Here is a 16,551-nt window from a genome sequence, read left to right on the forward strand (position 1 = left end):
AGTAACTCAATCTCTCCTTTTCAAACCACATAAATATGTCAAGTTCACTTCTTGTTTTGGCCTCTACTCTTGTACCTCCCCCACCCCCCCCTTCCCCCGGAGCTACTTTTACTTGTAGCCTCCCAGTTCCCTCTCTTTGGCTATCCCCTTTCCCCTTGCTTAACCAAGCAGAACCCCTCCTTCCTTCCTTCTCTGCCCTTGCAGATACCCTGGACTCTCAAGCATAGAGGTGGGAGGCCTGAACCTACAAGTGAAACCAAGCTGGGGCGGGGTGGGGGGGCCTCCTGGGAAAAGGTGGAGTTTCCAGCCAGGCCTTTGGCTCTGCTCCTGGCTCAGTGGGAACATCATCGAATTGTCTCCTGCCCTGATCCCTCTCCCCGACTCCAGTCACACACTGACATCTGCTCCCTGACATCTCTGCCTCAGGGTCCCCTGGTGCATCAGTGGACACTGAACTTACCACTCACCTCTCCATCACCGTTTTCCCTGTGTTGTATCAGCCTGTTCTTGATGGCTGGAAGGTCGTAGTGCTGTTCAGTGGAAGATGGAATCGGGGGAGGAGGAGTCAGTCTAAGGAAGGGTTGGGGGGACTTGACTTCACTCACGTTGAGTTTGAGGGGTAGATAGATATTCCATAGACAGTGGGACCCAGTGGTCTGGAGTTCAGGAGAGAGGTCTGAGAGTGGGAAAATAGATACCTGAGACCCTCAGACTGAAGAAGCTAACAGAAGGCATGGATGGGGATCAGGGAAGGACCAGGAAGGAGCTCAAGCATGTTGAGTGAGGACAGAGAGCTGAGGGATGAACCCGGGGGACACCTCTCCTTAGTAGAAGGTACAGTAAGAGGAGCATACCAAGGAGTTCAGGAGAGGCTCCCACAAGGACCCTGGGAAACATCCTGCATGGGCACCATCTTGAAAGCCAAGCCAGAAGAATGTCTCAAGAAGGGGGAAGTGGTCAACCTTCTCAAATGCTGCAGGGAAACTGGGGGAGAGAGAGAGAGTGAATCATGTCTGTGTCACAGAGGCCACAATGACCTTGACCAGGGAAGTCCCTGGGGTGGGGGCAGGGAGCTAGACCACACTGAGTGAAGAAGAGGGAGGGGGGAGAGTGGAGATGGTGAAAATAAACAGCTCTTCCTGGAAAGGTGGCTGAGAAAGAAAGGCCAGCGATTGCCTGATGGCCTGGGGAGGTTTAAGCGCTGTTGGGAAGGAGCCAAAAGTGTGTCTAAATGGTTCCTAGTCCCAGAAAGATGCAAGGCTGTGGTCCCAGGCACGGGGAGATGGACCTGAGGTAGACAGGAGGAGGCTCGCCCCTTCCTTCAGGCAGGACCACGGTAGGGAGAGATCCTTGGGAAGGGGCAGGACCTTGGCGGGGTTCCCTCCTGCAAGCCAATCTTCAAACTTCCTTTGTTTTTCCAAAAAAAATTTGCCAAGGCTAATGTTCATGAAACACCTAATTCTATCTCCCTGGCACTGTTCTAGATGCGTTATGTATATTATTTCTAACCCTGCTGGGATCTGAGAAGTGGGCACTACTAAACTCACTTGTGCCTGTGAGAAAATTGAGCCTGAGAAGAGTTAGTATCTAGCCCACGGTCCCATGAGCAGGGAGTGCCTTCCAAGATGGCTACCCAACTCTGAGGAATTCCCAAGCACTCGCCCGATAGTGCCCTCTGGCCTCCTAGCCCTGCTGTCATGAACTCTGAATGATTCAGCCACAGATGCACAAGCTCTTTTGTTTCTGCTCCGAATGCCCGTGGCCTCCTTGCCTGCCACTTAGGAGGAGACTCGTCCTTCCAACTTTCCCACCTTCCCTGGCGGATCTTCCTGGTCCCTCCTACCACACACCACATCCATGCCTTCTTATGCCATTGACTGTGTTGTGTTGAAATGATCTGGTTTTTTTTCCCTCTGCTCCACACCCCAACACTGGCCTGTGAGCCCCTCGTGAGCAGAGACCCCGTCTTATCTGTCTCATCTATGGCTCCCAGACAAGTGCCCGGCAGATGGTAGGGGCTAGAAAACAATTTGTCAGATGAGTACGTGAAAACTTGCTTTTACAAACCAACAAGGGCAACTTGGGCATTAAAGCAGAGAATGAGGGAGAGAGATTTGCAAACCACGTATCTGACAAAGGACTTCTTTATCTAGAACGTGTAAAGAACTCTCGGAACTCGACAGCAAGAAAGAAAATGACCCGATCAGAAAATGGGCAAAAGACACGAAGAGACATTTCGCTGAAACTATACGGATGGCAAAGGAGTACCTGAAGAGATGTTCAGCATCATTAGCCATTAAGGAAATGCAGATTAAAGCCACAACGAGATTGCAACGCATACTTATCAGAATGTTGAGACAAAATTTAAAAATAGTGACAATGCCAACGTTGGTGAGGAGGCAGGGAAAAGGATTCCTCACACAGTGCTGATGAAGCAGCCCCTCTGGAGAAATCTGACCGTCTCTTAAAAGTCTAAACGTACGCTCACCATATCCACAGGGACCTGCCCTCCTGGGCGTTTAGTCCTGTGAAGTGAAAACATGTCTGCACAAAGCCTGGGCGTGACCGTTCGCAGCAACTTTATGCGTAATAGCCACAAACCAGAAGCGACCCAAGTGTCTTCCACTGGCGAATGGTTAAACAAACTTGCTACATCCACACCATGACTACTACTCAGCAATGAAAATGAGTAAGATGTTGGCACACCCAGCAATGTGGATGGATCTCCAGGATGATACGCAGAGCAAAGAAACCCAGCCCCACAGGGTCATGTTCTGTAGGCTCCATGCATAGAACAGTCTGGAAAATGACAAAAGTACAGAGATGGAGAACAAAATAGTGGTCGCTGGGGATTAGGGATGGTGGGGAGAGGGTGAGGCGTGACTGTAAAAGAATAGCACAGGGGAGAACTCTGCAGGAATAGAACAGGTCTGTATCTTGACTGCAGTGAGGGCATGAATTTACTATTCACATACCTTGCACCAATGGCATTTTCCAGTTATGATGTTGTATTGTTGTGAGGTACGATACAACCATCAAGATACCGCGTGGAGGGTATACGGGGCTGTGCTATCTTTGCAACTTCCCGGGAATCTACAAGTATTTCATAATAAAATGTTATAATTAGTTAATTACACTAACAGATTTTAACTCGCAGTTAAGAAAGAATCCTTAAGTCTAAACGGATATAAATAGGGGCGCCTGGGTGGTTCAGTCCGTGGGGCGTCTGACTTCGGCTCAGGTCATGATCTCGCAGTTGGAGAGTTCGAGCCCCGCGTCGGGCTCCGTGCTGACAGCTCGGAGCCTGGAGCCTGCTTCAGATTCTGTCTGTCTGTCTCTCTCTCTCTCTCTCTCTCTCTGCCCCTCCCCTGCTCACGCCGTCACTCTCTCTCAAAAATAAACAAGCATTAAAAAAAAAAATTTAAACTGATATAAATAAATGAGAAGAAGGGAAACTCTTCTAGGATTCCAACCAGGAAATACAGAAGGAATGTTGGAATCAGAAAAATCACCTTTGGCAACCACCATAGCAATAAGTGCTTCAGGCAAGGACAATGGCCCCGATGCTAAAATTGGTGAGCAAGCGTGTGATGAGAAACAAAATATTTACATAGTCTCAAGAAATGTTCTCACAAGATACTTAACACTTTGTGAAGGGGGAAGATAATAGCTTTTCAGCGGAGAAACTTGGCCGACCCCACTTGAACCAAATGATCAAGGCCAAACTCACCAGCGAGGGGACCGGTCATCATCATGCCCCCCACCTGACACGACGCACTGAGAAGGACAGCATCATTTCTGCGGCAGCCTGCCAACCTCACGTAACCTGCATCTATCTCATCAGGAGGAAACACCACCAGACAAACTCAGAGCAAAGGGCAGATGCAAAATAACTAGCTGATTCTCTGCAAAAATGTCAAGGTCGTGAAAAACAAGGAAAGGCTAAGAAAACCGTCCCCTGTGGGAACAGGATCCTATGCTAAAGAGACACGGCAACCAAATGCAGGTGGCATCCTGGATCAGAGGAAGGATATTAGTGGGGCAACTGGAGAAATCTGAATCAGGTATATAGATTAGTTACCATTGTAGAAATGTTAATCTACTAATGTTGACAACAGTACTGCGGTGATGAAGGAGAATTTGTTGTTAAGTAAAAACACGCTGAAGTAATTAGAGGCAAAAGTATCTAAAGTGACTCTCGGGGCGCCTGGGTGGCTCAGTCGGTTAAGCGTCCGACTTCAGCTCAGGTCACGATCTCACGGTCCATGAGTTCGAGCCCTGCGTCGGGCTCTGGGCTGATGGCTCAGAGCCTGGAGCCTGCTTCCGATTCTGTGTCTCCCTCTCTCTCTGCCCCTCCCCCATTCATGCTCTGTCTCTCTCTGTCCCAAAAATAAATAAACGTTAAAGTGACTCTCTAATTTTATATTACATATGCAGATATATACACCCACATATAATATATGTGATTGTACGTATATCTACATACATATGTATATAGATATACATATACACGTATACATGTACGTGTAGAGAGAGAATTACAAAACAAATTATAAAGGAAATCAGCAAATGTAACATGCTACCATTTGGCAAGTTCTTTGCATTGTTTTCGTCCCATTTTTTTCAAATCTGAAAATATTGTTATAAAGCTTAGAAAATAAAAAAAATTAACAGGAAAAGTTAGTAAGGCGTTTCACAAAGAAGAAATTCTGCTGTTCAGCAGATCGGCCACTCAGAATGGCCAATGCGGATCCGTTGCCTCAAGAAAATCCATTCGGGCTGCCCTCTCCCAGGATCGCCTGCGTGGCCTGCCATTACCGACTCTGGCTTCTGGGTAGAGGAGGAAGGCGCGGTGGTGTTCAGCCACCTGCCTCTGAAGTGCAGCCATGCCCTGATCCAGCAGAGGTGGGCAAAGGAGATCCTTCTGTCTTTCTAGATCTTTCCAACCTCTCCTAATTGGTCCTCTCAATGCCTCTTCCTTCCTGGAGGAACTGAAGGATCCGGGCAGACATGGCTAGTTTAGGAGGGCAGGCTTCACCCTGTCCCTGTGGTGTCAAGGGGGGGTGCCTTGCTCCCTACAGGGGGCCAGCTGAAGCCCGACATGGCTGGGGCCCCTCCCGCCTCCCATCCTGTACCCTCTACATCTCGCACAGCTCAGAGCCAGAAGTCAAGAAGCAGGATGTGTGATTTCCATTTTGCTTTAAACCGGCTTGGCATCCGGGAACAAAACCCTTAACAGCTCCAGACCTCACTTCCTCATCCATTAAGTGGAGCCACGTTCATCATCCATCCATCCATCCATCTATCCATCCATCCTTCCTTCCACTCATCTTTCCTTCCAGCCATCATCCATCCATCCTTCCTTCCATCTATCCATCCTTCTTTCTTTTCTTCCTTCCAGCCTCCATCCATCCATCCATCCTTCCTTCCTTCCACTCATCGTTCCTTCCAGCCATCAGCCATCCATCCTTCCATCCATCCATCCTTCCTTCCATCTATCCATCCTTCTTTCTTTTCTTCCTTCCAGCCTCCATCCATCCATCCATCCTTCCTTCCTTCCACTCATCGTTCCTTCCAGCCATCATCCATCCATCCTTCCATCCATCCATCCTTCCTTCCATCTATCCATCCTTCTTTCTTTTCTTCCTTCCAGCCTCCATCCATCCATCCATCCATCCATCCTTCCTTCCTTCCACTCATCGTTCCTTCCAGCCATCATCCATCCATCCTTCCATCCATCCATCCTTCCTTCCATCTATCCATCCTTCTTTCTTTTCTTCCTTCCAGCCTCCATCCATCCATCCTTCCTTCCTTCCTTCCACTCATCTTTCCTTCCAGCCATCATCCATCCATCCTTCCTTCCAGCCATCATCCATCCATCCTTCCATCCACCCATCCAGCCACCCATCCATTCATCCATCATCTTTCCGTCCACCTATTCAACATTGACCCATTTATCCTTCCATTCTGTCATCTTTGTATCCAACCAGCCATCCAGCCAACACTAATTCATCCATCCCTCTGTCCACCTTTTTTCTCATTGGCCAAACAGTGCCAGACACCGGGCTAGATTCTGGGGATTAAGTGATGATTGGAACCAAATCACAGTGACAGCTCACAGCCTAGAAGAACAGGTATGCAAACTAAAACAATGCACTATGAGCTTCAATGGAGAATACACAAGGCAGTATTGGAACTTGACTGTGGGGGTTGCGATGGGGGGTGAGGGGCAACGCTACAAAATGGAGTCACCTGAAAAGAAAAGCTGGAGGGACAGCAAAAGAATATGTTACAGACCAAGGGAGCAGTGGCTGCACGTTTGGAGCCACGGGGTGGCCTGGGGGATGGGATAGGTCCAGTCAGAGGGGAGACTGTGAAGGGGGCGGTGCAGCTGGCGAGGCAGCCAGGCCAGAGAGCAGGCAGATGGGCCTTGGGGGCCATCCCCAGTGATGCCATCCCTGGTCAGCCCTCTGCCGCTGGAGGACGGCCGCTTGCCTCCAAACCCTTCACCACAGGCCCGAGTAATAGTGCTCAGCCCTTGCTGTGTCTGCAGTTATTGGAAGCCCAGGCCGCTCGGCCCCACGTGGGACAGCGAGGTCAGCAGAGAAGTTGCCAAGGCCACCAGGTCAGGGCTGAGGTGGGGCCGGCCAGGGAGGGCGGCACCCAGGAATCCGGGCGGCCTGCTTGGAATTCTTGGTGGTTCCCTGAATTGGGAGAGCCGCCCCTGCTCATTTGCCGGCTGCGGCAGGGCAGGGCCCACGCCCTGGGAACTTCTGTGTCGGCTTCGGTTCTCAGCTGCTGCCTGTGTCAGGGAAAGTAAGTCATCTTGCTCCCTCAGCCGCAGTCCCCCCGCCATCCGGGAAGATCAGGCTCTTCCGGGCTCTGAAATCTCTATCGGTGGGACCGACCGCTGCCTTTCTTCCTGGGCCCGCAGATCTCTTTGGGAATAGTAAGCCCTTCAGCCGTGGGCCGCGACCCGCCGGTTCTGTTCTGCAGATGGCCCTTCCACAGCCATGGTTCCCCACCCGGCACTGTGCAGGGGGAGCGGAGCGGGCCCGAAGCCAGCATCCGGGAGCAGGATGCAGGGGGACTGAGTTTTCTGGGACAGAGGCTCCCAGGGGAGTCTAAGGGGGTGGGGGCAAAGGTCTCAGGGGCAAGAGTTCAGAGGGAGGGGAGAAAGGCACTTCAGATGAGCCCCCCCCGCCCCGAGATAAATTCTGCTGATCATGCGGCTGTGCCTGGGGCCTGGGGACCTAGTTTAGAGATTTGAACTTGAGCTCCTGGAATTTATTCTAAACCTGGCTCCCGGCTAAGGTGGCAAATGAAAGTTACCCAAATCCTCAGTCAGCGGCTGATGATACATCCACCGTGGCCACCCGCCTGTCTGCCCACCTGCAGGGCCTCCCGTCGGCCACCTTATAACCACCTCGTCTTCTGGCCTCAGGCCAGACACCCCGCAAGGGGCCCCGAGAGATACCAAATCATAGCTGCCTTCCATCTGAGTGTACCCCACTGGGCTTCCCGTCGGGGCCCAGGGCTATGGGGTCCCTTCTGCCTTCTCCAGGCAAGGTCCCAGGCGCTCATCTACACAGCCAGCCAGTGTTGTCCTGGGGCTCTGACTCCATTTTCCCACGTGGCCTTCTGACCCTTCCTTGTGCGGTGGCCATCCCGTTCCTGGGAAGCCAAACTTCAGTCTCGGCAAGAACAGTGGTTTACTGACACTTAGTGAGCACTTACTCTGGCCAGGCAGGGTCTGAGTCTTTCCCACTACCGTGCTGTTCGACCCTGTGTTCGCTATTCCTCTCGTTCCTGTTATCTGTCAGCGTGGCCAGGCTGCAGAAGCCTGCAGCATTCGTTAGGCACCGACCTAGATGTTGCCGCGAAGGCAGCGTTTTTGTAGACGTGAACGACATCTACGATCGGTGGATTTTAAGAAAAGGAGATGATCCTCCGTAATCTGGGTGGGCCAGGTTTAATCAGTTGAAAGGCATTAAGAGCAAAACAGAGGATTCCCCGAAGAAGAAGAAATTCTGGCTGTGGGCTAGAGCTTCCGCTCGTGCCTGAGCATTCCCTCCTGCCCTACAGATTTCAGACTTCCCAGCCCCCACAACCATGTAAGCTAATACCTTTATATATCATCTCCCACTGGTGCTATTTCCCTTGTAGAACCCTGACTAATACCCCACCCAACAGCGAGTGGGCCAATGTCACGTGATTAGCAAGGAGGGGGAGCCCGGATTCAAATGGAGGCAGCCCAACTTCTGAACATGGGTTCTTAACGTCTAGGCCACACTATTTCACCGATGCTAGCGCCTTGCCTTTATAGTTCCATTTTATTGATGAAATGCAAAAAGGTTGAGTAACTTGCCCAAGGTCACACAGCTTATAAACGGAGGTGCTGGGATTCCAGGCCAGGTCTGTGTGATCTCAGGGCCTGAGTCCTTTCCGGCATCCTCAGTGCTGTGCTAAGAGGTGGCTGTCCAACAACAAATATGTGCACACATTTCTGCATACATAAATGTATTATGAATTTTAGTGCCATTAAGGATCCTAGGGTATGACATAAATAATAAGATCTACAATACCCTTCATTATAAATTCCATCGAGTCAATCGATTCCCACAGAATGCTTCCATCGATAGTTCCTAAACCCTTGTATCCGTAGCCAGGTCGTTACTATTGACAAATGAGTATCCTTTCTACGCGCAGGTTAGTTGATATTTTCATTTTCATTAATGGGTTAGATGAGAGTGAAACCAGACATTTATGCAACAATGAGACAAATGACTTTTCTGCTGAGTTGGGGCACAATTTCGGAACACTGGAAGAATATGTCTTCGATATTTTTGGGCCATTTACAATGTAATTGCCACAACACGCTGGCTAGTTTAACCTACATCATTAACATTGTCTCTGTCATTCTCCTAAGTCGAGACAAGGATCAAAACAATCGTCCGGCCCGGATGTGTAGTATTTGCCAATTTCCATGGTGTAACCTTTCCCGCCAACATGAGCTGCGGAGGAGGAACCAGAGACAGACGCGCACCTGCACACCATTACACAGCATTTCCGCACACAGACCGATATATGTGAACAACCTCAAGAGCAGAGTTCTCAACTGTTATCAAACAGACAGGAAGTGATGAGTTTTTACTATCCATTAGCGTTGGGTTTTGAAATAATCCACTTCACTGTAAATTTATCGGTTACATTTTACACGGTAACTTTGACAATCAGCTCACGAGATTTCGGAAGAACAATTCGCTCACAAACCTGTATGAGCTGTCTCCAGGACACCCACGTGTACACTATGCTTTCACCCGCCTACCCTCAGAGCTCCCGCTAATGATTATACGTAAATAACAACGTGGCACAAATTGTGGGGCCGGGCAGTGTAAAAAGGCATTCGCGACGATTTTCACGTAGCTTTCTAAACGAGTGAGATTTGAATAGATTACAGGTAAGTACAATAAGAACTAAAGCCAGCAGTGTGACAAGCTCATTCCATACGTTGCTGCTTTACAACGCTTTACAACGATCTGGGCCAATGGGTGCTACAACTGTCCCCTGTTCACGGATGAGAAAACAAAGGCACAAAGACGTTGGTCCAAGGTCACCAAGTTCCACTGTGGTAGAGCTGGGATTTGAACTCAGGGAGTTTCAGAGCCTATGCTCCTAGAAGGGTATTAGAGAGGAAGTAAATCTTCTGAATTTTTGTTTAAAAGAAAGAACAAGAGAGAGAGCGGAAGTAAGGGACTGATGTCTGAGGCTCCCTCTGCTAGTTTCCCCATACCTATTTCTACCAAGGGCTAGGAGGGGTCCCCTCGAAAGGACAAACTCTTGGTCTAGCCCTCCTGAGCATCAGAGAGTGTCTCAGCATATGCTGACTTCTCCAAAGATATTTTGCCTTCTGTCACCAAAGGGTCCCTTAGGTCACATCGACGGCATTACACCTCACCCAGATCAAGTTTCTGCCCCCGCACTCCAGGGCTGGGGAAGCCCACCTACCCTGGCTCCATGCAGGGCCACATGGGTTTCAGGGGTCCTCCCCGGCCAGCCTTGGTCTCCATGCCATCTGCTGGGTCCTGAGTCTGCTTAGAAGCCCATCTGGTGGACTGAGAAAGAAGGTTTGGTCAGGCCAGGTCAGCAAAGTCCATCTGTGGGTTCACTGTGGACAGTCACCACTCTCTCCCTGTTTCGCGTTCATACAGAATGTTCTAGAAGGAAGGGGGAGGAAAGAAGGATCCCTGAGGAGCCTGAAGGCCAGACGGGCAGCCAAGACCAAGACAATGGAAAGAAACGGACGCCGTCAGGCCACAGGCCAGGAGCTGGGTGTCTCACGTGGATGTCCACGTCCAGGGGCACTTGGAGAGATCAGACGGCCTCGTGTCCAAGTCCGGGTTCTAGCCACTTCCTTGCTATAAAACCTTCCTTATAAAATGGAGATAAAATAAGACCAACCTGACTGGCAGGGGGACTGGATGAGATAATGCCAATCGAGTGCTTAGCATGAGTTGGTGCCTCTTTAATCATAGCATACATTATTCCAAGTCTTCTTGTCCCCTATTCAGTGTGTTTTCCCTAAGGACCTACTATGCACCCAGATATTTTCTAGGCGTGGAGAGGAAGCAGAGGAAACATGGGAGAGGTGGTGCGTGTAGTGGATAAGCTCGCAGACTCTGGCCTGGCTTCCCGGGTTCACATCTCGGCTCTCCCGCTTAGGAGTACCGTGATCTTGGGCAGGTTTCTTCATCCCTGTGCCTCCGTTTGCTCATTTGCAAAATGGGGAGAAATAAAGTACCTACCTCAGACGGTGCTGTCTCTGTAAAGTGGGGGAAATCATCAGGCTTGCTTTCCTCACAGACCACTGGAACGAGGTGATGGACACGAGAACACTCTGTGATCTAAAAATGGGGCAGGGTCAAATGAGACGATCGTTGTTATTAGTGTGGTCTCTGCATGAGGAGAGACAGGGGACAGCCAAAAGACTTTAATTCAGTACAGATAAAGAATGTTCCTCAGTGCTGAGGAAGCCATTGTTGGGCAGGGGTGGGCGGGTGTTATCTGTGAGAACTCTTGGTTGAGGAGATGCCTTTCCAACCCACCTGTCCCAGGATTTCCAGAAGGACCTTTCCAACACACATTCCCCTCCATGGCTCTCCTTTACTAATGACCCTCTGAGGACTTTCTACTGTCTGTGGACCAGTTCTAGACCCCCTTAAGGCATCCAGGTTCTTTATGGTCTGGTTCCTGCCAACCTTGCAACCGCAGAGCTAGATTTGTGTGCTCTTCCTCCTGAGTTCTCTCATCCTCCCTGATCGTGCCCAACTCTGACTCCTGCCTGGGATGTTCCTCTACTTCTCTGTCTGGACACCTACTTATCCCTTAAGAAGCACTCAAGCACCACCTCCCTCGTGAGGTCTTTCTCGATCTCCAACAGACCGTTATTCTTTCATCTGGAAAGGCCTCTTGTGCACCTATTATATTGTCATTATTTATTTCCATATGTGTCTCTGAATTAACCGGGCTCTTGAGGCTTGGGACCATAGCTCATTCATTTTTGTAATGTCCACAGTACCCAGCTCAATGCCTAGCACTGGTCAGGTGCTCCAAGAAAGTTAATTGGTTGAAGGCCAATGGCAGAGATTTTCAAATGCCCAAGAATTCCAAAGAGATATTTCTGGAGTCACCACAATGCTGATGGGAAAGCTGAGTGGGTAGAGTTATAAAAGTCAAAACAAGGTGCCATGGAAAAGGATCCATTAGTGAATGAGAAAGGGCTCCTAGAAATTAAAGTTATTATTGCCAAAAGTTGTGGAAATCAATAGAAAGCCTAGAATACAATGTCAAGGAAATATTCAAGAACATTGAACAAATGACATAAAATACAAGAGAAAAACATATTCAAATTGGATCTGTTCAAAAGGTTCAACACCCAACTGCCAGTAGGAGTTCAAGAATAAGAAAAGAAAGAAGCTGAGAGAGAGAGAGAGAGAGAGAGAGAGAAGATTATCATAGAAATAATAACATTAAAAAAAAAAAAAAACAGAGCCCAAAAGGGACACAGAGTCATCAACTTTAAAGGGCCCAGAGGATGCCAAGCAGATGTAGAATTTGGACAATTTAGGTATATCAACGATTAGAGAAGATCCTGGACATTTCTCAGGAAACCAGAATATCAACTTACAAAGAACCAGAATATCTACTTCTTTGACTGACAAAGAAGCAGGATCAGATAAATGATATCATAATTCTCATCAGCAACAACAGAGGCCAGAGGAATAATAGCCAACACTTACATGATGTTTATTATGTGCAGACACTATTGTAAGCACTTTCCATATACAGACTAATTTAATCTCCATCACAACTCCACGATTTAGATACTATTTTATTCTCTGTTTATGGATGAGAAAAGTGAGATACAGACAAGTTAAGCAACTTGCTGGACCCAGTAAATGGCAAAGTTTAATATTAAAACCCTGGCAATTTCATGCCTGGCTTTTTAACTTCTTCACCGTATTTCCTCTCTAAGTGCTAAGTGAAAATGGCTTTTAACCTGGAATTCAATACCCAGCCAAACTATCAGTCATGAGTGAAGAAAAAAGAACTCCCTTATATTCAAACATGCAAGACTCAGAAATTTAATTTCCATGCCTCCTTTCTGAGAAGTTATTTGAATATGTATTCCAGTAACCTGATTTGGAAACCATGAAGGACAAGTTATGGGATCAACACTGGTGAAATTAATTCAAGGATCTAATAGAAAGGAACTCCAGGATAATTGCTGTATAGCTGACTCAGGAAACCCTCAGAAAAAATAAGAGCAGAGAATTAGGGACCATGGCAGAATGAAATCAGAAAGAAGGAACGAATAGTTTCAAGCAATATATAAAAGGAAGTTGGAAGATTTTAGGAATATGGCAAAGAGTCATGTGTTTCTTAAAAAAATAAATACATAAAAATAAAAAAGGAAACCCCAGCAGGTAGCGGGAAGAAAAATCCCTCACCGAGAAATTAACGGCGCATATGCGAAGCAAACTAAATTTCTGACACGATTTAAAGGAATTGGTAGAGAGTAAAGAAGGAAAATTCATTTAATGCTGATGTGAGAAGCCTTTTCCCAGAAAAGGCACACGTGTTCTAACACTGTCTCCCTATAGAAGGAGCAGTTATGGTTCACAGTAGGCTTCTTGGTTCACAGGGAACAAAGTTACATCATCAACATCGTGTAAACACCGAGCCTTGGGTTTCTCATAGACAAAATAGGAAAGGCTTAATAATGACTACAAAACAGGAGCAAATGCTGTCATCCTCAATGAGGTAAATGAGACGAGAAATCGGGCAGCAGAAGACAACAGAACTGGAGGGAAACACAGGGGACCCATATCCTCACCAAAAAGTCCCAGCAGGGGCGCCTGGGTGACTCAGTCAGTTAAGGGTCCGACTTCGGCTCAGGTCATGATCTCACGGTCCGTGAGTTCGAGCCCCACGTCAGGCTCTGTGCTGACAGCTCAGAGCCTAGAGTCTGCTTCAGATTCTGTGTCTCCCTCTTTCTCAAAAATAAATAAAAATTTTAAAATTAAAAAAAAAAGCCCCAGCAATAGAGGGTGACAAATATTACTTGAATTTACAAAGTGTAAGCAACAGATAAACTAAAATAGGGACATTATTAACAAAACTTGGGGAGAGGAAGGGAGGTAGGGCTGGGGTATAGGAGTTGAATCCCCACCCATCATGGTGGAGCATGCACAGAGAAGGTCAGGTTGACCAGATGCCCTGACTTGCCCTGGACGGGCCCTTCTTATGCCTGTTGTTCTGTGTAATTACTAGTCCTATCCCTTTTCACTTTCAACAGTCTCCTGGTTGGAAGAATCATAATATGACCTTATCCAAAGTTGATTCATAAATTGCATATATATATATATATACACACATATACATATACACACACACACACACACACATATATATATATATATATATATATATATATATATATATATATATCAGTATGAGCACATGACATGGGGAAACCACCAGAGAAAGTAGAACAAAAACTGTTCATAGTGGATGACTCATGGGAGGTGGGGGTGGGGCAAAACACATTTGTCAGAACACACCCAACTGCCCGGTTTAAATGTATGCATTTACGGTATGCAGATTATACCTCAATAAAGTGGATTAAATCAAATATGGTAGTCTTGGTGGATGGCAGGGTAGATGAGAAGTCATTCTAGATTATTTGATATACTGTTTTATAAGATACCTAAAAACTTATATCAAAAATATTTTTAAAAACAGAATTTGGCAAGGCAATGCTAGATGATACCTTTGGCCGTTACTGGCTCTGGTGATCCCTGAGGTTTGAGACCAGAAAAGGAGAAGATGGTATTTTCTCTGAGCCCTTTTTTTTTTTTAATTTTTTTTTTTAACGTTTATTTATTTTTGAGACAGAGAGAGACAGAGCATGAGCAGGGGAGGGTCAGAGAGAGAGGGAGACACAGAACCTGAAACGGGCTCCAGGCTCTGAGCTGTCAGCACAGAGCCCGACGCGGGGCTCGAACTCACGGACCGTGAGATCATGACCTGAGCCGAAGTTGGACACTTAACCGACTGAGCCACCCAGGCGCCCCATCTGAGCCCTTTTTTAAACTCTTCTGGATGAAAGGGGGATTCAAAGAATTAGATCACTAGTTCTCATTAGATTTCCCCGAGAAGCTGAAAAGTTACCAATGCCTGGGACGCACCCCCAAGAAACTCTGATTTAATTGGTGTTTGAAAAGCCTCTTTGGGCAGCCAGGCCAAGGACCCCTGAATTCGGTGAGGGAGGCCTGGGCTCCAAGATGGGAGAAATTCAAGATGGCAGATGGCAACTGAGTTGCTGATTGGGCAAGGCCTGCAACCCACGTGGTAAACTCTGAGAGCTGCTTAGAGACATTAAATGAGTCCCTGTATCTCGTCCCACTATTCATAGGCTGCAACACAACGTTTCTCAACGTGGCCCTAAGCAAGATTTCCTACATATCCTGAGATGCCTGTGCAAAACGCAGATCCCTGGGCCCCCATCCCAGACCTGGGGAATCAGAATTTCTGGAGATGGGATTCAGGAAGGTACTTAAAAATATTTTTTAATGTTTAGTTGCTATTTTTGAGAGAGAGAGAGAGAGAGAGAGAGAGAGAGAGAGCACGCGAGAGGGCGCACAAGTTGGGGAGGGGCAGAGAGAGAGAGAGAGAGAGAGAGAGAGGGCAACAGAAAATCCCAAGTGGGTTCTGCACTGACAGCAGAGAGCCTGATGTGGGGCTTGAACTCACAAACTGTGAAATCATGACCTGAGCCGAAATCAAGAGTCGAATGCTCAAACGACCCCAGGAAGGTACATTTTAATTAATGTCCCAGGTAGTTCCTGAGCCCACAAATAAATGAGAGCCACAGCCCACATGGGCCTTCTTTGCATCTTTAGAGTGGGCCAAACTCCTCCCACCTCAGGGCCATTGCCCCTGCTTTTTCTTCTGCTTGACTAACGGCCCCCACCTCCAACTCACCCTTAAGTCTAAGCTTCCTCTGGGAAGTGCTTTTGATTCTTTTCTTTCTTAATTTTTTTTAACATTTATTTATTGTTGACAGAGACAGAGCAAGAACAGGAGAGGGGCAGAGAGAGAGGGAGACACAGAATCTGAAGCAGGCTCCAGGACCTGAGCTGTCCACACAGAGCCCGACGCGGGGCTCGAACTCACCGACCTCGAGATCATGACCTGGGCCGAAATCGGACGCTTAACCGACTGAGCCACACAGGCGCTCTGCTTGTGATTCTTCAGGCAAGGGAAGTTCTTCCCACTATCCGCCCTTGAGCGATGCAGACTTTTCCTCCACGGTGTTATCACAAAGGTAACTTATAAAACAGTGTGAGTGATATTTCGTTCGATGCCCCTTCCCCGCTCTTATGAAACCCCTTCCATCGTGTCCACTGGGTTGTTCTCAACCCCTGGACCCACACCTGGCACCCAGCAGGGCTGAAACGAGCCACTCCATGACAAGGCGGGGGGGTGGGGGGGTGGGGGGGTGGGGGGGTGGGGGAGAGCAGAGTCAGGATTCAACCCCAGACCTGCCTGACGCCAGCCCTGCTTACCGCCCGTGCTGAACTGCCCCATTAGAGCCATGACCGGACCAGATGTGGGAATCCTAAGCGTTTGCTCCATTCGCCAGACCCCCAAACCACTCCTCTTTACACACAACCTTTTGATAACACTGAGAGGCAACAACGAAGGGGCAGGCGAGTGCTTGCATCTTCTCTCCCAGCCTCAACACCAGGCACAGTGAGGGTGAGGCACAGGCAGAACTGAGTCCCGCCTCCCGGCAGTGACTTCAAGCGGATCCGACATCCAAACAACCCCCATGAGCTCCACGAAGGCCTGGCTCTCTGTCCTTTAACGTGTTCTGATAGCATCGCCAGTGATGGGTCCGCCTGCGTCACAGGCGGCATTAGTAATCGACTGCTACGCTTGCAGGCAGAGACAGACAAAGAGGAATCCGCCAGATCAGTGGCTGCC

The sequence above is a fragment of the Panthera pardus genome, unplaced genomic scaffold, assembly GCF_024362965.1.
Source record: "Panthera pardus isolate Hobbes unplaced genomic scaffold, ASM2436296v1 HiC_scaffold_24, whole genome shotgun sequence".
Taxonomy (NCBI): domain Eukaryota; kingdom Metazoa; phylum Chordata; class Mammalia; order Carnivora; family Felidae; genus Panthera; species Panthera pardus.